The sequence below is a fragment of the Cavia porcellus genome, unplaced genomic scaffold (genome assembly GCF_034190915.1).
Source record: "Cavia porcellus strain 051 isolate PalLab524CR breed Dunkin Hartley unplaced genomic scaffold, mCavPor4.1 scaffold_21, whole genome shotgun sequence".
Classification (NCBI taxonomy): Eukaryota; Metazoa; Chordata; class Mammalia; order Rodentia; family Caviidae; genus Cavia; species Cavia porcellus.
In genome coordinates, this window is record NW_026947504.1 from 36,231,031 (window position 1) to 36,255,867 (window position 24,837).

General features: G+C 44.6%; 1 protein-coding gene across 7 annotated transcripts in view; it reads right to left on the reverse strand.

The window, feature by feature from the left end:
• Slc7a1 (solute carrier family 7 member 1) overlaps positions 1 to 24,837 on the reverse strand; it is a 73,145-nt gene that overhangs the window by 38,404 nt on the left and 9,904 nt on the right. For 3 of the 7 annotated variants that reach the window (XM_003477412.5, XM_063232571.1, XM_063232569.1), the window contains exon 2: positions 604 to 701. The exons of 1 other annotated variant lie outside the window; for it this stretch is intronic. The gene's annotated coding sequence lies outside the window, so the exon portion shown is untranslated. Of the gene's footprint in view, positions 1 to 603; positions 702 to 959; positions 1,108 to 12,213; positions 12,428 to 19,116; positions 19,218 to 24,837 lie in introns of those variants that run through there. 3 more of the 7 variants (XM_023560438.2, XM_063232570.1, XM_063232572.1) reach the window with 3 other exon arrangements.

Sequence of the window (24,837 nt, forward strand, 5' to 3'; positions counted from 1 at the left end):
CAAGGAAGGACCAGAAATGGGAGCCAGCCTTTGACTGTGAGAAATGTAAAAGCTCCAGGAGTCAACAGGGCACCAAGCATCTCGGCACTGTCCGCACAGAGGAGGCCAAGGCCAGAGCAGAGTGACACAGGGCTGCCCAGGCATCCGCCCAGGGATGAGTGGGGAGAGCTTCAGGTGGACAGTGTCCCCACAGCACGCCCTGGTGACCAGGCCTCCAGGAGGCCCTGCCAGCCAATGGATATCAAGTTGTCTGAAGGAAATGGAGGAATGTATGAGGTGCTGAAGTGAAAGGCGCCTCTGGGTTTTGTTGATTTTGAGAGAATTTCAGGGGATGGGGGAATTTAATGCGTCTGAGAAAAAACTGCCCCTGAAAATTTTAAAAAGAAGTCAAAGCTGAGGGTGTGGCCCCTTTGTGAGCCCTTGCCTGCTATGCCCGAGGCCTAGGATTCCATCCCCAGCACTGGAGGGAAAAGACAGGAAATTACAGGACAGGACAGGAGAGGATGTGGGGCAAGATGAGGGAAGGCTACTCTTCTCAGTTAACTTAAGGTTAAAATGAGTAACATTTTAGCAGCTGTTGGGGTACTGACAGACAGGCTGTACCTGGGCTAGGACGTGAGGACTCAACTCCTTCTCACAGAAGGTCTCCTGGGCCTGGAAACCACGATGTCTTGGGAGGGCTCCAATGGGACTTCAGGCTCCTGGAAGGCAAGGAACAACTGTCAAGCACATTTTGTTTTGTTCCCGGAACTTCCGAGAGTGGGCTGGCAGTGGAAGGAATGATTCAGCTCAACCTCATAGCAGGCAGGGTGCCCAGATATAAACCCAAGTGAAGATGAGGGAAGTGACAGGGTCCCACCCAGACACTGACCAGGCATGAGGGGAGCCATGGGGGACATCAGGAAGGAGATGAAAAACCAGACTAGAAGATCTCCTAACCAGAGATTCCACCATCTTACCTCAGCGGATTAACCTCTTTCTAAGAGGCTGACATTAAAGTGTCACAAAGACTGCTTCCACAACTCTAGGGGACAGAAGTGAATGTCCATGAGCTGAGGCCCCTGCTTGGGTCAAGAATGGGCAGTGCATCCTCTCCTGATACTGGCATTGAGAAGCAAAGTCAGCAGGGGTAGAAAACCTTGAATGGCTTCTTCACTCAAATGGAATGAGTGGTCATGTGGCACGTCTCTCAGAGGTATCAGCTGACCTCAATACCAGCAGTCTGATGACAGAAAACAGCCCCTGGTTCCTGGAGAGTGGCCTGCAGCCCCAGAAGGAATCAGAGGCCAGCGAAGTGACTGGTGCAACTTAATATAAGAGCATGCCGGAAAGACCCTACCAGATGCATGGCACTGAAAGCCCTTTATTCTCAAAACATTATGATTCACTCTTGCAGACTCCTGCACTCATCCAGGAGCTGGAGGAAATATAATTAAGCTCTCTGAGTATGATCTGCACCTAGTGTGACCCCAGAGAGGATTCTCATTACACCAAAAACACACAGAATGGTGCTAATTAACAACCAGAATTACACTTTCACAGCAGCCGACCACAATTCCAATAATGGGAAGCTGTTCCGTCCCCACCAATGCTTCCTGGACCTTCCTCTACACGGATATTTCATTTCTCTACACTTGCTACTTTGAAAAATGCCCAATCTACAGAAAAGTTGAACGAAATTCTTCATCTGCATTTTTCAGTATTTAACACTTTGCCATAACTACCTTTCCTTACATAAATACCCATTTTCTGCAAGAACTCTGTGACCAGTGAGTTATCACCATTATGATATATGACCTCTAAGTATTTCAGTAACTCCTAAAACTGTGACCAGCCTGCATAACTGTGATGCCATTATCACCCCAAAGAAGCTAAGCATTTGTTCATACAACAGTATTGAAGGGAAAAACTCTACAAGAGGAATTGTTTTTTTAAAATCTTTGTTCTTTTGGAACTGCTGAGCTCTGTAACTGCTTCATGGCTTTGTAATTACTGAGCCTTGTATCCAAGAGAGCATAGCTGAACATACAGGATGTCTGACTACAACTAATGATCATTAATCTAGCCTTGTAACCGATGATCTCACCCTTCAAACTAATCAGAGGAACGGCCAGGCTGTTCTGCCTTGCCTTTGTACTTCGTGTGTTTACATCATATAAAAGTCCTAGATGACCAGATTAGGATCAGATATTTTGGGAATGATCCCCATTAGTGCCTGTCAATGTAAAATAACTCTGCCTCCAACTTCTGGGTGTCTTTCAGTGTTTCTATCTGCCACAGCTGAATGTAAACATGGCCCATGATCTACAGTGCCTACGTGTCAACCTAGTGCTGTTTCTGATACTCTATTTTGTGCCATGACAGCACTGAGGGAAACGAAGGCTAATGAGGTCAGTTCCACAGTTCAGGTTCCCAGAGCTCCAGATCAGCTGCTGTGGTGTGGGTACCAATGTGGGGATCCACATGGCAGCACTGCCCTTAGCAGAAAGTGTCAGGAGACCCAGGGACAGCTTACAGTAAGGTGACACTCACAGGACAGTTTACCAAACATAGAAGGGAGGGAAGAAACGTTCCAGAGAGTAGGAACTGACCATAATGATGTAGAGGCTCTTACAGATGTTCACATCCTGTGCGTATGCCAGACCCCAGAACACGCTCAGGGGTCACAGGAAATGAGGTGCTTGGCAGCTGGCCTGAAGGGACGTTTTCCTGGATGTGCTAGTGACATCCTACAGGAAGGAAGAGGGAGCAATCCAGCCAGGGTCAGGGAAGTGACCTAAGTAAGACTCAGCATAAGGAAACCAGAACACAGGGAGTGCAGATAGCCTGAGTACATCAGGCAGGGAAAAGCAGGGACCAGAATTCTCCTCCAGGACCCCTGTAACAGATCTGCCTCCAGGAAAAAAGCACATCAAAAGAGCTACTTCTCTTCCAAACTGCTCTTTTCCTGATTCTTTAACAACCCACGCCTTTCGGTATTCTATGTTCTAAAGAAGAGTGTGTAAATATCCCCTCCTGTCCTCAGCTCCAATGAATAGATGTGAGAAGAAACTGCCTATCAGAAAAATAGCAATCCCCATCTAAAAGCGTCATGCAGGTGCTGGCCCCAGGCACAGGTCCCATTTCTTTTCAAGAAGAGAAGGGAACCAAGAAGAATAGCCCAGAAACTAAACTGCCTACTTTAAAAAAAAAACGCTCCTCCCTCCACCACCAGGATGGGAATTTCCCTGTCCCTTATCCCATAAACGCCTCACAATAAAGATCCTTTGCACATCTGAGCTTGAGGAGTAGAAACCAAGATCCATGCTGGGGATTTGTCTTTCAAGCAGATAATTCTGGAATAAAAAGGGCAGAATCTAGGAGAGAGAACTGATATGTGTAGCCAAAGATATAATGTGAGCTTACAAGAAAAATAAATAGCAGAATTGTGGAAAAGCTGTATTCCAAAGAGATTTAAACATCTTTAAAAACAAGATTTTCTATTGACACTAGGGGTAACATTAACAAAAGTGATAAAGAAAAACAAATGCATACTGAAATGTGCCAACATTTCGAAGATTTCTGTAATTTAATGAAAGAATAATTCAGCTTTAAAAAAAACAACAACTGTGTATAGGTAAAAGACTAATTCAAAGTACCAAAAATACGTGTATAAAAATTTAATCTAGTTTCAGATTCCATAAAGGAACCAACTACTGCCTTTTGAATTTTGGTGTATCTAAAAAGGTTAATCTGAGTTGGGGGTGCAACAGAGTGCTCTACGGCCCTGCGTTCAATCCTCAGAAATAAAAATATATCAGTGGAGTGGCTGTTAAAGAAATTCTCCATTTCCAAGCACACACCTGGGAGGCCAGTTTCTTCATATTCTCCGGCAAAACAACACATCAAAACTGACTGAATGCAGATTATAGCTAAACATTAAGCAAATTAAGCTCAACATTAAAGAGATTTATAAATAGCCAAAATGATGCCACACTTTCTCATTAGACTTTTTTGTTTTGGAAAATCATCATTTTATGAAAATATTATTCATATTAACATAATACGGGTTTTTATTATTATTTTAGGAGCACTTATACACAATTATTTTAGATTGTTCTAAATTTTAACGTTGGAGTGATAAATACCAAAAGATACTAGTCATATAAGTGAAAGCCCCTTGGAGTCCTTCAGGGAAGGACGCTCTCCTGTTTCATTTGTTGAGCATGACTTTAACAACCTGCCTCTAGGGGTTCTTCCTATAGTCATATTGTCCTGTCATGGTACAGAAGCAGTTAATACAAACTTAAATCAAAGAAAAGTAATGCTATGCCTTAATCCAGGATGAGCTCATCAGGATTAATGACATTGGAATGCATCGAGAATACATTCATGTGGACTGCTTTTCTTTAATCCAAGAATGTTCCAAACAGTTCATTCTACTTTTCCAGGCTTAGAAATTCCTGTTAAAAGTAGCTCAAAAATGCTACACCTCATACCCAAAGTAACTCCATTCCATTTATTTTGGAAATATGGCAAGCAGTACCCCAAAACCATCCGTGCTGGGCTTCCAAGAGCAAAGGGGCCTCTGAGTGTGACCAGGACTGTGACACCGTGTGGCTGTACTACATTCACTATGAACACCTGGCACACACAAGGAAAATGCAGAAGGTTAACTGGAAACATCAGCAAACACATTCACTGGTAACGTGTAAGTCAAAGGGAGTCAGATCTTCCATTAAGTATAAGGGTAGGGCCCGAAAACATGTATTTTAATTTATTAAACATGGCTGACACAGTTGCTGGGCCTCTGGATGAGTTCTGACACTATTCTCTGTCCTGAGTGTCCCAGGTGCAACACCAGAGGCCGAGGAGACAGCGGTGAACCATCTGGGCCAAATCCCCGTCTCTATGGAATTTGCCCTGCATTACAGGGGAAGGGGTGCGGTCCTACCTGGAGGCGGCCCACCACTGATCTCCTAAAGCACTGACACGTAATCATGACAGATGAGGCAACACCAAGAATCCTCGATTGTCCCGAAGCTCCCACAGCCTGGGGACCTCCTGTCTTCCTGTCATCAGTCCACAATGATGTGACCACTCTGCATGACAACCTGCAGCTGCGCCTGCACATGCAGAGCTGACAGCGACAAAAGGCTTCCCTCGTTGAGCCTCAGGAACCTAGGAGTGAGCCCTTCCACCCTTCAGCTTTCAGACTTGACACACAGTATCAAAGCTGGGACCATAAATGTCCCCCCAAAGGTCCATGCGTTAAAGGATCAGCCCCAGGCCCTCGTCCCATGGCCTTCAGGAGTTACTGGAATCTTTAAGAGGTGGGACCTGAGGAGCGGAAGTTAGGCCCCTGGGAGTTATGCCCTTGAAAGGTCAGTGGCATCTCAGTTCCTTCCTCTGTCTCTCTTTTGCCTCCCAGCCATGAAGTAAATAGTTGTGTTCCCACATACCTTCTGATGTGCTGCCTCACCATAGGCCCAAAGAATGGGTCAACCTATCATGGACTGAAATCCCAAAAACTGTGAGTCAAAATAAACCTTTTCTTACTACAAATACATCACCCTAGGTACTTTGTTACAGTAACAGAAAGTTAACATGTGCTGCATTCTATATTTATCTGGAATCTCATTAGCTTGAAAAGGACAGATTTGGATGATATCAGAACCAAAACTCACTTCTAATTTCACTTTTATTGGAGATCTATACCAGTTTCTATCTACTCCCTAAGGCAGCAATAAAATTTAAATGTTAAAGCTCTTTTAATGACCACACAACCTCTAGAGACATTTGTGGTTCTACACTTATTAGTGGGTAAAAATGACAAACTCTAAAGCAAAGGCGCTCAAAGAAATAAAAGCAAGATATTTACCCTACTACCCATCCTTCAATAACTAAAATTATCCAGCTTATTCTGCACCAAGCCCGTGGCTCAAAATTTGATGATGCATACTTCGAGAAGCACTGCTGTGCACTGCAAAAGGCCATTCCTACCCACTGGCAGAATCTGATATGGTTTAAGTAAGAACGGGCAGCTAGACAACACTAGAAAGGCTGGGTCAGGGGTGGAGAGTACTGGTTCTCAGCCCGGGGTCTGCCCCCAAATGTATATCTGGCACTGTCAGAAGACATTTTGGGTTGCCACTTTGAGGGACTGGATTCAATACACATCTCACACTACACAGGGAAACCCCCTCAAAGAATTATTCATAATGAGGGAGTAAAGAAACCCCAGGTTAGTGTTCAGAACTGGGGACTAGAAAGTATCATCCCATGGATTTAATTGACAGAACTGTCAAATGTTTTAATATATAAAAATGTTCTAATATTTTAAAAACAACATCTACCATAAAGCTACAAATGAGCAAAACTTTGCTATCATATCCCTAGAGAGCCCAGGATGTCCCCAAACCAGAACAGAGAGCAACTACCAGGCAAACCAAGGTGGAAAGGTAAAAAATTAAAAGACAGAGGGTGGACAAAGGCACATTTATTACACTAATCCGGATTCCCATGTGTAAGAGTGAATCTGCTCTCTCTAGAACTGCCAGAGAGAAGGCAAAGTCTGAAGAGATGGGGTTGCCAGAAGCCACTTGCACTGAGGGTGTCTTCAGAGGGCTCAGGACACTTTCCCTGCAGGATGTGCCACCCCCACTGAGAGAAAAGGTGCTACTACCCAGAGGTGAGTAACCAACTTTGAAATTCAGCCCCACCGCGGTTTGGTTAAAAAGTCCTCTTCTCGAGTGAGTGCTTCAGTGCGTGCGGGTGTGAGCCACCTCGTGAGAGGCAATGCTAGGGGGAGGGTTCCATCTCTCCCAGCAACTCTCTCTTGGCCAGTGAGCTGGAACCTCTTTATTTAATGCCTAATAATCTGAAAAACACAGTCATGCATTCTAAGAGGTAGAAGGGACCAATTAGCCACCTAGTGCAGCAATCTGTTTGGACTGTAAAAGGAAAAAATGACTGGGACAGGAAAACAGAGGGGAGAAAGGAAGGGAGGGCCAGGGCTAGAGGGGAAGGCATAGAAGGAATACACTGCTTTTCCACTCAGTCATTTCCGTCCCTATGCTCGCAAACTCTCAACACCTAGCCTCTAAGTTCCATGTCTGGCCCAGCCAGGATAAATGTACACCTCCAGTCAACTATAGCCCCACTGACGTTATTAATAATAAAGGTTAACAATGACATAAAGTACCTAGTATATGCCCTCTCATAAAGCAATACGGCCTTGTAATCTCACTTAATACCCAAATCAAGTCTGTGATGTTACCCATGATTGCACCCAATTTATACATGAAAAGGCCAGTTGTGTAGCATAGGTATGTAGCAAAAACTTGCCTAAAATTTCAGCATGTCTAACACTCCATTATTTTTAATACCACTAATAGTCCTCATGAGACTTTTATAGGTCCCCTGGGGCAATAGCCCATAATGCAATTATAGTAAAAGCTTAATTAGACAGGAGAATTGTCCCACTTAGCAGATACAGTGAGATGCAATGGAACAAAGGTTTAGGTGACATTGGTATCAGTCCCACATTAACCACTGACTAGAGGAATGAGCATGAACAATTCATTCTGAACCTCAATTTCCCCATTTCTCCAACAAGGAAATGACTGCCAAACTTACAGAACTGAGTCAAAAATAAAGAGATGATGTGTATAAATATAGTGAGCACTTTCGGATATAAATACATCCTCTAAGAGTTTCTGTGAATAGATGACATAATTCCAGAAGCACTTTGGTTCTTCATTCATTCTGTTCAACTGCCCTGGCTGCTAGCTGGCATTTGGAGATTTCTCTGCCAAATAGCTAATGAGCTACACAAATAGATAAATGCAGCCAGGGGGAGCTGCTATTTAAGGAAATCCTTCCGTCTAAGTTAAGAATTGTTTGATGTCTGAATAATCAGCTCTTAATTACATGGGTTGCCAACATTTTAAAAGAATTATCTCATTAATGAGCTGCTCAGGTAGACAGACTGTGGTTCCTATTCTGAATTTAGACATTTGATGTGTCCGTCTGTTAACGACTTAACCAAGAGTATAAAACAGTCTTTGCGGTGAGAAAGCGTCCATATAGCTAAGAAGGTTAAGAAAGCTACTTATGAAATACTGGGACATAATATGCACACAGCGGAGATGCCTCCAAAATGAGCAGCACAGACAGAAAGGCTGCCTGGGGGAGGTGCAAAGACCCAGGCTGGGGTGCTCAGCAAAGACTGAGGCTGGCATTTCCCGGATGGGAGTGGGGGACTGAAGAAGCTCAAAGCCTTGAGGTACATACAGCAAGTGTGCCAGCCTCCCAGGAGCCCAGCAAGGAGGGAGCTGAGGCCAGAGCTTTGCTGGTGAGGGTTTAAGGCATGGTAGCCAACCTACAGCACGCATGTTATTCATTCTTCTTTCAAGACAAAAGATGTTAATGTGTATTTTTTCTAAACTAAAATCTCAGTATTCAGGTTGAATTGCATTGTTGGCACCCTGCGATAGATAAGTGGGTTTGGGACTGCTGTTTGGCCACTTGGTCTCTAAAAGGTTCACCACCACTGGTCTCCGGCCAACGTTCTTCAAGATAGCTTACAGGTGGTTTTCCCTAAAAACAGAGGGTTAAACTCCCCCCCCCCGCCCCCACGCTTATCTACTCCCCTATAAATCAAGGACCGTGCACCACCTGCCAGGGCCCATGTGGATAGAAGCCCTTTCACTCCTACTTGTGTCCTGGAGAGGCAAACGGGAAGATCCTTAAACACCCCGCCCAGGCTTTCCCGGGGAAGCAGACAGTGGTCCTCTCCCAGTTCTTCAGCAGCCTCTTTAACTCACTCCTACACCCTGTCCTTCTTAGCTGGTGCTTTGAAAAAAGCAGCAGCACCTGAGTGGGACCCTTGTGCTTCTAGGCCACAGACCCATCTCAGTATCTAGACCGCCACAGTTCACGAAAGTCATGGAGCTTCCTTATTACTAACCCACCTTTTTTGATAAGTCTAACCCATTAACTCCCCTCTTGTGGACCCAAGAAATGACGTGGATGGGCTGTTTGATCCAAACCAGAGAGGCGAGCTGGCAGTGTGGTTCAGTGGCACACAGCACCTGTCTACCACGTGTGAGGTCGTGGATCCCATCCCCAGCAATGAAAAATAAAACATATATTAAAAAAGTAAAGGTAAAAACACAAGAGGAAGATGATGGCGAGAGTTATAACAATGTCAATGCATTTACTGCCATCAACCAGGCACTTAAAAATGGTTAAGATGGTACATCTTTGGGTATATTACCACAATTTTAAAGCATGCACAATTCAAAAACAAGAGATTTAGCTCAGTGGCATAAGTGCCTGTCTTGCAAGCAGGCAGTCATGAGTTCGATTCCCAGTTAAAAAAAAAAATTCAAAAATTAAGCAGATTCCTCAGAAAGTTACACATAAAGGTTCAACACAGGATAACACAGGCTCATATGAACCAGCAATTCCACTCTGGGGGACGTACTAAAAATGGATGAAAATTATGTGTCCATACAAATGTTCACAGCAGTACGACTCATAACAGCCCAAAAGTGAAAACCAGTTAAATGGCCATCAAATGAACAGAAAACAAAAAAGTAACAGATCCCTAACGTGAAATATTATTTATCCACAAAAGGCAATGAAGTATGTACCAATACAAGCTACAACATGGAGAGATCTCAAAAACTCGATGCTAAGTGAAAGAACCCAGTCACAAAGCCCACAAGTCGGGTTATTACATTACATAGAGAACAAAAAGGAGATTCCTGGCTGCCTCGGGATGGGGAGAAGGGAATGGAAGGTGGAGGCCAGGGAATGGAAGTGTGCTAAAATTACAATGATGGTACCATAACCCTGTGCATATACTAAAACCACTCAATTGTGCCACTGTAAAATGGTGAACTGTGTGTGTAAACTGCATTTAATAACACTGTTGGGAAGCTAAGAGGCACCCACTCCACGGGAGACCACAATATAGTTTTCCTACTGATCACACCATGAGGATCCGAACAGTTTGGCTGCACTTCCTCCCACATACTTCAATCTACTTGAGTCAGATCACACACCTACTCCTCCCAAATCAATAATTACGACTCCTGGTACAGCTGGTAAGAGGTTCTGCACTCCATCGGCACAAGCCACTTATTACCTTAACAGCCATTTTGCTTTGAGTTTCAGGGTTGTGAAATCAGCTCTTTAATACGCGCTGCCCACCAGCCTGCTGCACCTTCTGTTGTTCTGTTCCATTACGAACGTAAGCTCCAGGCTTGATACTTGAGTATTTTATGTGGTGAGGGTAGTACCAGAGCGTGGGATACTAAAACGCAGCCAGACTGCTGGTTTCAATGAGTGATATACACTGTTTCTAAGCTTTCAGCTCCAAACAGGATGCAGGGCAGAGGGACCCTTCTGCTCAGGGTGTTGCCTGTGTCCAGGGTTCTTATAGCAAATGACAGTCTTTGAGGTAATTACTCATCCGGTAGTGAGAACACAAGTCTCTTAGCCCCAAAACAGTCCTATTTCCTAAAGCCCTCAGAGTGGCTCTCAGGGCAAATCCCTTACCAGCAAGGCTGGGAAGCCAGACACAGCTCATTGAGGGGAACACAAAATTACAGACCCTTCCTGCACTGAATGTTCCGAATGTGCCCAGGGCTTGGTGGCCGTACTTTGGTGGCCTTTGGGCTGTTCCAACACAGCTGACAGGTGGTTTCCTGTGCATTCCTGGGTGTGTGGAGCTAGTGGGTACAAGTCCACATCTTCCCTCACACAGGTGTCTGCAACTTCGCAGCAATGGCTCCAAAGACGCCCACAGAGACAAATGAACCTTGGAGGTGGCCTGGAGCCCACGAGGGTGGCACAGGCCCAGGAAGGAGGAAGTTGCCTGTGCCAGCCCCGTAATTACCAAAGGGAGTTAAGCAAGAACTCACAAGCCTTAGCCTCTGGATTGCTGTATTTTAACAGACTGGAGAGAAACTTGCTAAGTTGCCAGCTGGTTGCTACAGCTCCACACAGGAGCATGGGTGGGGACACAGAACTTGAACTCCTGGAGGCTGAAGGGCCCCTACAATTGGGAGTGGACTATGCCTCAGAGCTTCCTCCAGGGACTGCTCTCCCCTGGGGGTCATGAGTGGGCGGGGCGCTCCATGCCCTGACACTGGGGATCTGCAATTGGAGGAACAGGAGGGTGAGGCGAGGAAGTAAAAGTGATTAAAATGTGCATGTACCACTTCCCAGAGATAAATGTAACATACACTAATTAAAAAAGAAAAGAGTAGCTCTGTCCTCCTGTATGAAAGTCTCAACAAGCTACATATGAAATAACTGAGGAAGGCAGTGAGGGGAGGGAAGCAGAAGATGATCTGATCCATCCTGATCGACAGTGTGCACAGCTATAGTCATGAAAATTCTTCCATAGAGGAATCTACCTTTTTATCATCTATACAGTTTTTAAACTATATGTTACTCTCAAATGGACACACAACACACAGCGCACCAACTGTTGAAAGCCAGATTCTAAACTCACCTCCTTTACCCCGTCTGAGAAACTGCTGCTTCCTGCAGGGACCCCAAAGGCTATAAGCTACAGGCAGATGTGTTTTTCTAATTCACATCAGAATTTAGGATACCAATGAAACAGAAATGCTTGTGTGTGCATTCTCTAAAATCACACACAGCACACTCAGGAAAACCAAACTATGGTTCATGCTCCATTTTTACATAATCTCAAGTTAAGAATGGTTTTATTTTTCCCTCAAATTTATAGAAAAGAATTAAAAAGAGAAAGAGGAAAAACAAAAACAAGATGATAACTGCGTAGAAACGGTCTAAAGCCTGCAAAACCTAAATCCTTAAGACACAACACTACAGAATCGTTTGCTAAGCCTGAGCTGATCTATGCCTCTATTTCACCAGTAACTCAAGTGCAAATATACCGAGTGACTTAAACACTTTAACTCAGGTCTTCAAGTTGCTAAGTAAAGAAAAGCAGACTATTACAGAAACCATCCACTTCAAAGCTTTTAACACGAAGCTCTGTCTGGCCATCCTGCCGTCCCTAAGGAAGCAAGCCTTGTCCCTAAGCAAGCCTTGTCTAAAGTGAGCAGAAACCTGGGGTTGCTATTAACCTGCTTTTGTCCTCAGCTTGACCAAAATCACATCCCGTTTGTCCTTGGAGCTGCTCAGCCCACACACAGCCTTCCCCTCAGCCTTCCCCACATGGAGGCTCACCTGTCTGCAGCCCGAGCTCTCCAGAACAAGAGAGGTGAACTCCGGGCCCTCCGCTTCCAGGTGCCTGACCGCCCACTCACACAGCCAGCTGTCCTCAAACCCACCCTTCTACAGGCTGTAGGTTCTGGGTGCTCAGGGCCTCTCTCACAACTCTGGATTGCAAAACACTCTGCCCTGCCTTTGGTAGTGGCTTCATTAAGCTCAACTCAGACTGCCCAGTTTGAAATTCCACCGATTCCCTGCAGGGCCCCTGGATGGCTACACCCACAGGGGCAGTGAGCTCCAGATGTCTGTGGCTATTAATGCCAACTCCCCAGATACACATTCTAAGCCCACTTCTAAAGAGAATGGATTGATTCTATAGCTTTGACTCGGCAGAATTCTTGAGCAGACCTCCCCTCTCCAGTATGAGCTGCTCCCAAGTAACACTATACTAACAATCCACTCCCCAAAATATGCACAGAATCTAAGTGTCCACTACAACACACTGCTTTATCAAAACAAACTCTTTTAAATATTCCTCATTCAATGATATCTAAGCAGCTGGTATGTTACAGACATTATATATTTTATTCCATTTTATAAATGAAAAAACAGAACTCAAATGGTGCTCAGTGGTGCTCATCCAAGCTCTAAGAGGCTAGGGCGGCTGTCCACCAAAGCTCCTTTCACAGGGCTGGCCAGATTCCAACCACTGAATGAGGCTGTCACCTCGTCTGTCCATAGACATCCCAGACATGTTATGCTACTAAACGAGAAAAAGAGCCAAGACTGGAGGCAAAAGTATTCTAGTATTAGAGAAGCTCCCGGACAGCCTCATTCAAGCACAGCTGCATCACTCGGATTAGTCAAGCAGGTGAAACTCTCAGGGGACCCAATCTGAGCGTGAATCTGGGGTAGGTTAGTCCACAAGGTCTCTCTGGCATACAGTGAAATGCCTACTATCCTATGCTCGGTAGACCCCTTCCTGAGCCCCCTCTGCTCTGAACTGAGCATGGAGGAAGGTGTTAGTGCCTGCTACCGGCCTGGCTATATTACTGATTTGTAGAACTGAGTGTACACTGCATAGAATTATTTTCGGGTAGCATTTTAGGTCTCCTTAGTGATGGGGTAGGAATCTGAAACCCTGGGGGCCCCTGGCTGTGTGGTCTCAGCTCCAGGGCTCTGTTTCCTATGAGTCACCATAATGCCTTACATAGCTCACACCAACATCCCTCCCCAGGCCCACCTTGTTCCTTCTGTAAGGACCTCTAAGAGAAGCAAGACAGAGTTTGAACTCTCCGATTACACTAGATTCAAAATGTAAAGAAGTTACTTCTTTCCAGCTTTTAGCCTCTACAAGACAAAGACACTTAAATGAATCAACACAGCTAACAGTATCCAGCATTTAGTCCTATGTTTGTGATATTATTAGTTAAGATCTATGAGATCGTACTAGTGGCCAATTTATAAAGTGCTATGATGATTAAGTTCTCAAAATAACTTTCATGATAGGCAGGTCCATAACAGGCAGAGCACTACACAAGTACATAGTTAAAAAATAAAGTTACTGATAGTAGTGCACTTGCCTAGCATGCACAGGCTCTGGATTTGACCTCTAGCACCACAAAATAATAATAATAATAATAATAATGTGTTCTGTTTATTTCCACCTGTCTTAATTCCAATGATAGGAAGATTTGAAGACTACTGTTTAGAAATATTAACATTGTCTTCCAATTTTTAAAAATACAAAAATGGGAAAATTGTAAATGCATAATAATGACTCAGTTTTTATTCTTGAATTTAAGTATTTCAGTGTTTGAATGCCCCGGTTTGCACAGTCACTAACAAGCAAAGCGCCTGCCATGCAGCTTGTGCTGGAAGATGTGAGCATCGATGGCAGCCCTCATGAATTGCAGCATGTGCCTTTAAATTCCGTGAAGCAAACACAAGTCCTCTGCTGCGGGTCATGCCCAGTCACAGACCCCTTCATGTCAGTTTGGATCAAAAACAGAATGTGTGCTGGGGGGGTAGCTCAGTGGTAGAGCTCTTGCCGTGTGCACAAAGCCCTGAGTTCCTGCCGCAGTGTATCAAAATAAAAGCAATGCTTCGGCTTTACCTAATCCACCATAACGCTGCTCCTTGGGTTCTTCCACTCTGAACTCAGGAGGAACAAGGATGCCCAGCCAAGAGACGCGGCTTTCAGGAGGTGTTTTTTTTGTTTTGTTTTGGTTTTTTTTGTCTTTTTCCTTTTTATCGGTACCGAGGATCGAACTCACGACTGCCTGCTTGCAAGGCAGGTGCTTATGCCGCTGAGCTAAATCCCCAGCCCCCAGGCGGTCTTGACACTCAGAAAGCCCAGTTATTTGTTTTACTACACTGTGTATACATTGAATGGAAATGTTTATTTTCCATGTCCCACTTTACATCTCCAAAGACAAATGATTAAAGGATAATTTCAAGGCCATTTTTTTTTTCGCTCACCCCTCCAACCTGGTTATATTAAGCAACCTGGCTTCCTGCCTTTCAAATCACACTTCTATCGACATATCATCTACTCTTTCTTGTTGACCTTTATGAGGACAATGTTGCTTTAGAAACCTTCTTCAAAGGAAAGGTTAAAACGAAATGTCATTAGGAAAGATGCTTGCCAGGTGGCGAGCAGCCAGGGAGGCACCCAGTGCCCAGACCTAAGCCTACCTGTGACATGGGTGACAGGTGGACAGAGCATGGCAGCTGCCTATAGATCCCTGGCACACAAGTGCACATGCTGTCTGGGCCACCTGGTCTACCTGCACCAGAGCAGCCCAATGGATCAGCTTAGACCCCCACACCCTCAGGGACAAAGCTGGGATCCTTCATCTAGGAATTTCTTACCAGATTTAGCCCTCCATATATACGCTGTGAGCAACTGTGGGCCACAGATACAGATGAAGATGTGATTTAACGGAGAGTAAAGATTTTTAAGGCACAGAGACCTGGAAGGACATCTTAAAAATGAACAGTTGAGAAACTGGAACACATCACTCTGGAGTGAGGCAGATCTGGTGAGAAAATAACCAATCAGGTGATTAATAATCTGGATGATGGTAAATAATTATGGCAAGAGTAGTTTCAATGAAAAATGGACAACTTAACTGGTATCTGTGCTCAAAAATGCTGGTGAAATTAGAAAGAAAAGAGGATGTGAAAGACTGGAAAGAAGGACTGACAGGATGTAGTTAGTTATTAAATATAAGGGACGGAGGAACAAGCAAAGCTTGACTCTCAAACCTCATGTCTGGATGACAGGAGGAAACCCTAGGGCTGAATTTCAAAGTACTAAGCTTGAGCTGAGAACAAAGACCTATGAGGTATAATTTTAAAAATGCAACGAATATTTATATTTTTAAAAATTTATTAAAGACACAGTGTCATTTACCCCCGAAACACTCCCTTTCACTTCAAACACACTTATCGGATCACTCTTGCCAAGTTCAGCAGCAGCTCTAAAAGTCCTCTTCTTCATGGGACCTTTGGCACACTGCTGTAGCTATCTTAATGCCCTGAATCAATTCTAAATGTTTACCTTTCAAGGTCTTTAGACTTTGGGGAAGAGCCAGGAGTTCACTAGATGGCAGATCTAGTGAATAAGGTGGATGAGCACACACTGCTATGTTTTTATAAGCCTGCCTTTCCCTTGGGTGACACTTGGCAGCAGCATTTGCTATGGTCTTGTTCATACCTTGTATGATCAAGCTCTATGTGTGAGAATCCGAACTCAGGGCCAAAGATATGGCTCACTTGGAGAACAGTGCTTTCAGGAGGAGTTCCTCAAGAGTCAAAAAGGCTGTCATGAGCACCGTGGGGTAACTACCGCATTCTGGAAACCGGAAGAGAAAGGGCCACACTAAGGCTTGGGAGAAGAGCAGCTCTGAAGGGCCCAGAGGCAGATGTGCTTCTGGAAAGCCAAAGAATGCCCAATTGCACTTGTCACTCTCCAGCCCGCACCTTGTTTTTCAAAGGTGTCAGACGCCAAGGCATATCTTGATAGCTGCTCACCATGCAACTGGCACATCAAATCCAGGACTGCCAAGTTCAATACGAACTGCATGTGAATAATAAGCAATTATTCAACATCATCGTGCCCCCAAACAGACTATCATTATGTCCCAAGTACTGCCAACAAATAATTTTTACTATTAATATTAGACTAAAAAATTATCCATTGCTAATCCATAATTCAAACTGAACTGGACATCCAGTATCTTTATTTGCCATGCCTGGTTGTTGACACACACACACCTCCTTGGACAAGGCCATCGGCCCCACTTCCGCAGGTGGCGTCTCTGCAAAGACTCTGCAGACCAAGTGAAGAAGGAATGCCATCTCACTGCTGGGAACCCTGGAGGCTTCCTTCAACAGAGAATCAGTAGAAAAAGGAAATGGCCAGCCATAGGAAGGATTTCAGGCACAGCAGGAAGCTAAGGGCTGGAACAGATCACTGCATTGGGTAATTAGAGAAAGGGCCATCTGTGGACATCTTTACCGCAACAGTAGCAGCTGAGTTTACAAAGCAATGAAAATAGGTGGCAGAGGGTGACACATCCCCTCTTACTAACTGTAAGAAAGTAAAGCCAGGATCAACTGCCCTGTAATCCCAGTATCTGCAGAACTTCAAGAAATATGACTTGTAGGGCAACAGTTTGGTAATAGAGCAGGAACCTATAGAGTACTCAACCAATCTTTGTAACGAGCGGATTTTGTGCTTCTCAAAGAAGCTGACTGAAAGTTGAAATCTTAAGTAACAACTGAAAACAGCTCTAAGGAAAAGCTTAACCTGTCATAGTACTGCCCACAGTACTGAATATTCTTTACTCTGAACCAGTCTCTCTGCCGAGGGTTATTTGCAGTACACATCACAAGTAGCCATGCTGGTCCTAAACCAAACAAATGATCAGAACTTCTGCTACCCTATGGGATGGAGCACAAGGCAAGATTCACATAAATAAAGCAGGAGGCCACCACCTCCTGGAGCACAGCTGGTTCCAAATTTATGTGTTCTATCCCCTTTTATGTAACTAGTGGCTACTGTTTCATAGCTAGGGGGGCAGAAGCATTTAACCAAACAAATGTCTGAGTACAGCGTCATTTTCTTATGCACAAATAAAATTATTATTCAGTCCAGAGCCAAATGCCCTGTATCCATCCTAGCAGAATTCCTAGGGACACCTTATGAAAATACACTCAAAAAAAGATAACATATTTTTAAAGGAGTGCTGTGTACTGTTTCAAACCTGTGATAAGTCCCCCATACATTTTCAATTTTTAAAAAGAAGTCTTCATTTGTTTGGCTACTATGAACTGTTTGCTCTGCCAAAGAGCCCAAATTTAAAATTCACCAACAATAGAGCCTGGGCCAATGAAAAGTATATTTAGCTTTTCAATAAGCTATCAAATATTAGTTGGCATGAAACAAACATGCCCTACATTTATCCCTGAGCTATTAGGTGTTTTGTCACAGCATTTAAACAGTTCAGCTGAAAGCAACTTATGTACAAGCTAATCCATAGACCTTTCACATTACTGCCTAAAAACTTTAGATTTCAAAGGTACTTTATGTTCTTTGCACTAATGTTCTCAAAACTTGGCTCAAAAGAACACTGCAGATCTCTATCCTCACTCGCAGGACACTGGTGGCTGACGTGGCCCTCTGTTACTGCCTTGCAACTTTCAAAAAAGGATCCATCAACTATAGATCCCTCTTCGGAGCTGCAGATGCTTTTTTATTAATGTCCACCAAATATCACCGGCGCTCAATCTCACGTAGTACTTCTATAAATGAGTATGAGCTGATGGGATTGGTGAAGTCATGATGCAAGGCAAAGCTTTCTGCAGGAAAAACAAAAGCAAGGAACTACACAGATAAGGCAGATGATATGGTTTTACAAACAGGAACCTGTCGCTGGTACTGTATTGTTGCTTCCTGGGATCACACAAATGCTCCTTATTTGCTAAAGGCTGACACCAGCAACACCAACTTCAAATCAGACCCATACTCAAGAGAGAGAATGGAGCAAGAACATATTCCGGGCTATCTGCTGCCTCCCTTCTGCAGTGCTGGCCGCATCCCTCCATCTGCAAAGGATCCTTGGTAGGACTGTACCCAAGGGGCTTTCTAGACAAGAGATGCACCATCTCCAGCACCACTAAAAAAAGAAATGGAAAAACGAGCAGACATAAAGACTGCCTAGCTGCTCAGTGCCTTGCTAACTGAGCAACCATCTCTTGGTTCCCAGGCACCCCAGAAGGTGGCAGAGAAGATTGTGAGCCACAGCCAAAGCTGGAACCCAGGTCTGTCTGGCACCAACGCCCACCCAGTCATCTCTAACTCAGAGGAGCCCTCATGCTGGCTGCCTACTTTCACTGCTGGCTTTTCTTTTAACTACCCAATTCTAAATGCCCGTATGAAATTTTACAGATGATTTTATCTAGAGTACAACACAAGGCCAATGCAAATAAAATGTAAATAAAATTCCATACATAATCTGGCCTTCTTTCACTGTAGCCTAATACAAAGACACAATGAACTGGACAGTCAGGTGGCCCTGAAGCTTCCCTTTCCTGGCACCTCAGCAGCCAGCTGCCCTCTGACCGACTTTGTCCCCCCAGGCTTCTCTCTGCCACTCTGACCTGGTGGGCTGGCTGGAATCCAGCTCTGATTCTGTACTTCCACCCAGTGAGATCAAGGTTAGCCCAAACAAGCTGCCAGATTCCGCAGAGTCCCAGAGCATCTCCCTGGGGATAGGTGTGGCTGAGCTAGAAGCAGGGTATCCAGGACGGGAACAGCGGCACTAACTGCAGAGTAGCAGGGAGCAGTGTTTCCCTGGAGCCAGCTCTGTGAAATCTCAAGTAAAGAGAAGACTGGCGAAGAAAACACACCAAGTAGTGCTGGAGAGTCTCCAAGAGGAGGATCCTAAGTCAGAGGCAGTTTCTTCTGGCTAATCAGTCTTGCGGAGAGTATCTTCTCAGGCTTGCTCCCTGGAGAGATGGTTTGGGACTGTCAATCAAAAGCATTCCAGCTTCTTCTTGCCTCAAACAAAGAATGGGACAAGATAAGCCAGGAAGAGTCCAAAACGTTTATTTGAAAAGTGCAGGGTAAATAGCTATGAGAGAAATCAGCTCTGCAGCACAAATCTGAGCCTAATAAAGAGAAAAAGAGGGCAAAAGAAAAAGCAAAAATGAAAGTACACACAGCACCTGAGAAACACAGCACAGGCTACCATGCAAACTCATGCACCATAGTGGCTTTCTATGAGGGGGCTTTTCTGTTATGTTGTCTACCTCTCCTGGGAGCCCTCAACGAGTTCCATATACTAGATCCCAGCATTGCCCTGAGATCTAGTAATTGACAAGTCCTGCTCATTTCCCCAGCCAGCTTTGCCACAACCCATGTTCTATATCAGAAGTGGGCAGCGGCCATCCGGGGTGCAACTCACATTACAGTGCCCACAAGAATGCAAACAAGACATCTCAGATGGATATCTTGAGTACCAAATGTGCCCTACTCCTTCTGAAATGCCATTTGACCTGAATTTGGGAAGCCAAGGACATCAGAAATACTACCCCAGTCAAACAGCCTACTCTGGTCAAATGCCCTGTTTTGGGAGAAGCTCACAAAGAGAGGTTTGTGAGCAGGTACATCCCATGATTGCACTATCAAAAGACTGTGATAAACCCCCAAACACCCCTCCTCTGTGTGTCCTGCAACCATTAATAACCACGTTTCTCTTTGGGGATCCCACTTCCCTTGTCTCCCTCTACCCACCGCTCACCCTATTCAATCAGTTTGTTACATACAAAATCCTATTTGCTTTATTTATTCCAAAACAATGGCCAAGTCCCCACAAGGGACACGTGGCAATTTCAGAGTTGGCTGGCAAGGCGGCTACCACCACCTCCTTCATGGCCCACGACAGTGTGAAACACTGATCCCATCTCTGACCCTTGGGCACTCCAACTTTCCAGCCAACCTTCACTGTCCCCAAATAAAATTTGAAGCTTCTTTGGGATTGGCAAACTAGGAATTTCCTCCCTTCTGAAACACAACCCTTATCTGATTTCTGCCCCAGACAGCAGATATTGGGAGGCATCCGAACTTGAGCTACATAGCTGAAGTGTTTTGGTTTTTTTTTTAATCTGACTTTTTTGCCACCCTTTGTCCTTCTGAGAACCTTCTATGACCTGGGGGCACAGCTCGGCATACAGTGTTCACACAAGGGTATGTTGTTTTCATATACTCACATCTGCTTGTGTGAGTAACAATGCCAGGCCAGAGCTGATTCTGCTTGTTCAGGAAAATCTAAAGGACCTAGGGCAAAATGTTGAGGCCAGTGAAAGGGGCCAGAGTCCCACACGCTCTGTTTCCAAGCTGAGTCTACCCCAGAGTCCAGGGAAGGACAAGAAGTAGCTTCGAGGGATGCCAGGAGAAAAATGAACCAGCATCATTTACTCCAAACTAATATTTCTTCCTGGAAAGGCTGGGGATGTAGCACAGTGGCAGAGTGCTTGCCTAGCACACAGAAGGTCCTAGGTTCCATCCCCAGTACTGAAAAAAAAAAGCACACAGAGAGCTAGTGAGTAAGTCAACTGTGGGTATCCTGAGCAGGCTCTCCCCTCACTCTCTTCCCAGGTACTCTGAGTACTAGGGAGCACCCCTTCCCCTCGGACTACCTGCCAACACCAGCCAATGATCCTGCATCCCTCAGTCCTCTTTGCTGCCTGGGGCTCTCAGGACTCCTCCTATTCTGAGCTTCAAGGTTTCTATATATACTTACCTCTCTCTCGGTGTAATACTGCACTTTTCAAATGCGTTTTCCTTTGTTCCACTAGGGAAAAGTATGTTTCTCAAGAGGGCAGGGAAGAAACACAAACACGAACATCCTGAAGAACGTTTTCCAAAAGAACCATTTCAAGCAGAAGACAGCTCTTTCTCAGTATCTCAACTTTGGAGTGTCGGCTGTGCCCGGCTGCTGCTTTTAAATGCTTCACTAACCCAAGTGGGGTGGGCTGACATAAGCAAGACTTTTTCCGTTTCCTTTGATGAGGTCTGTATATATTTTGATGTATATGTCTGGCCAATAAGGCCTTTGAAAAGGAACTTCTCAGGCTTCCTCCCTGGTGAGATAGCTGGGGACCGAATCTTCTCATGGTCTATCCCGACATTCCAACCCTTCCCCCAGGACAGCCGCACAACAGGACGCTGCTGCCCTGGACCCAACACCAGGAAACGCTGGCCTCGCTGGTGAATGGGTAAGCGTCCACCAGGGTTCCCTGAGGCCACAGCATACTGGGACCCAGACCCAGACCACTCACACATGCCCTTTCCACGGCTGCACTGATGGAATTTATCACTCCATCAGGCAGCATTTTTCTGGGGGAGCACAAAGGTGGTGTGCCATGTGGATGCCAGTATTAAGTGCCTTCTTCTTTCTTAATCATTGTTCAAGAGCTATGGTGCTGCCCCCAGTCAGACCAATGCCCTGCTCTAAGTTTCCAGGACAGCACAGGCAAAGCAATGAATGCTTCTCAACAATGCCAGAACTCCTGTCTCTACTACATCTGATCACCACTGTGCCCACCTGACACACACTTTCCACAGAATGGTCACCACACCACAGGTATTCTTTGGTGGACCCAATCATGGAATGTCACTGATTTTCTTTTAAGGCTCCGCCCCACTCCCCACCCTCCACCCAACCCCACAGTATCCTAATGTAATCCCTTCCAAATCCAGAAGCAGACAACATGGCCCTGAGCATCCGTGCCCTGCCCAGGGTCATGGAACCTGAAGTAGACCAGCAGCATGGAAGTTGCTGAGCTTTGAGCTTTGAGGCCCTGATAAGTTTAGAGTAGAAGCAACCCTGAGCTTACCTCACCTGGGAAGAGCTATTGAATTCCTAAAAAGTCCCCTCCATGGCTCAGGAGTTGGGGACAACAATGGTGGTCTCTGGTTTCTCAAATTCTAAGAGCACCTCAGGTCCTGCTATGAGTCCAATATTCCCATACAAAGATTCGTCTACATTTCACTGTAACTGGTCTCCCTAGTACCTTTATCAATAACTCCCCTTCCTAGGGTCCATTCCACGTTACCCTCTCCATAACAATCCACAAACACTCGTGGAAAACTGTACCTACCTCAAGGGTAATGTCCTAACCTCCTCCTTGATGGGCATTTTTCACACCTTCAGACCTGTCTCAATTTCCTCATCTGTTGCTTCCCTGAATGATCCCGATACATCTTCTGAGCTGACCCGCCTTCCCTCCCGAGCACAGTGCTGAGTGCTATCATCGAGACTGTTTTTGAGCCCAACTACAGTTTCACTCATGTCTTATGCTCTTAATCTTAAATTTCCAGTGAGGTAAATAAACAATGTGCATATTTCTAGTGAAAAAAAATGTTAAAAGGTGTTTATAAACTATACTACATTCCTACAAGTATCACAAAAACTAACCCCCCCAAACAGGCCATGATGGGATTTTCATAAAGTCAATATATGTATGGTGAAAGATTCACCAAAGGCCACAAAGCAAAAAGTTCTAAATCTCCTCTGTCCTCTGACCTCACCATCACCACCACCATCTAGAGTCGTCCCTGGAAGGTCTAGTCCTGGCTCATATTTCACAAAGGGAAATGACATTTATTTTGCTGTTGTCTTACTTGGGCATGTGTATGGTATGTCTACGACAATTCTATACCCTGTTTAATGGAAAGCCTTCTGGGTATATGAATCAGTGAACCAAAGGACGCAGCCAAAGTGAACTTCACGTATCTGTATCCCATGCACCCCACTCCCTTGCTTCCCCCTGCCCTTTATTTTTCTGTGGAAAGTATAAGAAAACCACTTAGACTGGGGAAGTCAGCAGACCTCTGGACTTCTCCAAGTCATGTGCAGCGAAGCACTTGGGGAAGCTAAGGACCACACCGAGGTTCTTAAAAACTTGCTTATTTTCATTGCCCTACATCAACTCATGAGCCAGGCACAGACCTGTGAACTTAATGACAGGAAACACGGCCCAAGGTTAGTCGGAGTATCCTGAGTCAAACCTCTCCCCTTGGCAAAGTCCAGCGCCTCTGAGAAGCCAGATGTGCTAGGAACTGTACCTGTGTGCCCCTTTCCCCTTTGGCCATTCTCTCCTGAAACTTCTTAACAACCAAGGATGAGTAAGCTGCAGGAGGCTTAGCCACCCAAGCTATACCCAAATGTGTGCCAGCTCTGCCAAGTGGCACCTGGTTTAAGGTCTTCTGAGCAGGGGACCCTGGTACCCGGTATCTCACACAAACCCTGGCAGCACTACGCCTGCCCACCTCCGGGCCCAACTTCAAGCAAAGTTCATCTTCCTCTTGCCACGGTTAATTAGAAAGCTCCTGAAATCTGCTTCTTCCATGAAGAATTTTTTGACTAAGAGGGAACAAGTACCAACCTCTCCTAAGATTGTTCTGGAAACATCGCTTTGCATGTTGATACCTACACTTTTACCACCAAAGTGAGGACACATTTATGTGCAACCTGAGGGATGGACTCAACCTTCCCAACATCAACCCCAAAACAGAACAAAAATAAATCAAATCCCTTGCTTAATCTCCCAAAATGGCTAGCTAGGGAAAAATCAAAGTGGAAAAGAAGCATCATCCCACAAAATTGTCCTTAAAGAAAACTAAACTACTGCTAAAAACTTGAGGTAATACATTTAGGGGGAAATGTTATCCAATTATTGTTACAGATTATCACTTATTTCAAACAGTATCAATAATATAACTGCATAAAATCAAGTTCATACAGAAGATTTCCTCTCAAATACTAAGCTGTAGCAGTGTTTATAACACAAACATGCATTTTGAAAAAGATTGTAAATTAAGTCTGAATTCTTATTGGAACTGAATTAATTGAGTTAATTAATTAATTGAGGAGCATAGTAAATGAAGTAAGTTTGCAAAGGAAGGACAGATATTTGTACACTGTTTCAAAAAAACCCCAGCATTTATCTTATACTTTTATTATGTCACTATGTCCTTGTTCAGTAGAACCAATTCCCTTAAGGTACTATTGTTTAAAGAATTACACACACACTTGCTACTTAAAGAATACTCATTTGATATTCAGAAAAAGAGCTCAAACACCTCTAAAGCAAAAATCCACTCAACCTTTTCAAGAACAATTCAATGGTATGATTGCTATTATTAAGGCTGCATTTTCGATACTCTGTTCAATTTTAATGCATCAGAGTTGGCTGCCCAGAAATACACATTACTATAAGAGAACCCTGTCCTTCTTCCCACAAATTCTTAACTCTGAAAGAGAAAGTTAAGCTTTTAAATAGGTACTTCCTCAAGTGACAGGGAATAAAACAGACTTAAGGAAAGTCAAAGCACCGAAATTGACAGACATCTTCCAGGAAAGAATGATATACACAAACTCTCACTACACACACAGGGATGGACAAGCTACCTGTGGAACACAGTCGAAGAGAGCTACACAGGTTTTCATTCTCAAAGCACACTGGGAATCTGCTCACCTTCTTGGGAATCATCAGAGAACAATGTCACTTCAGTGAGAAACTCAAATCACTACAAGAAATCTTTACTGCCCTATTTTCTCCACC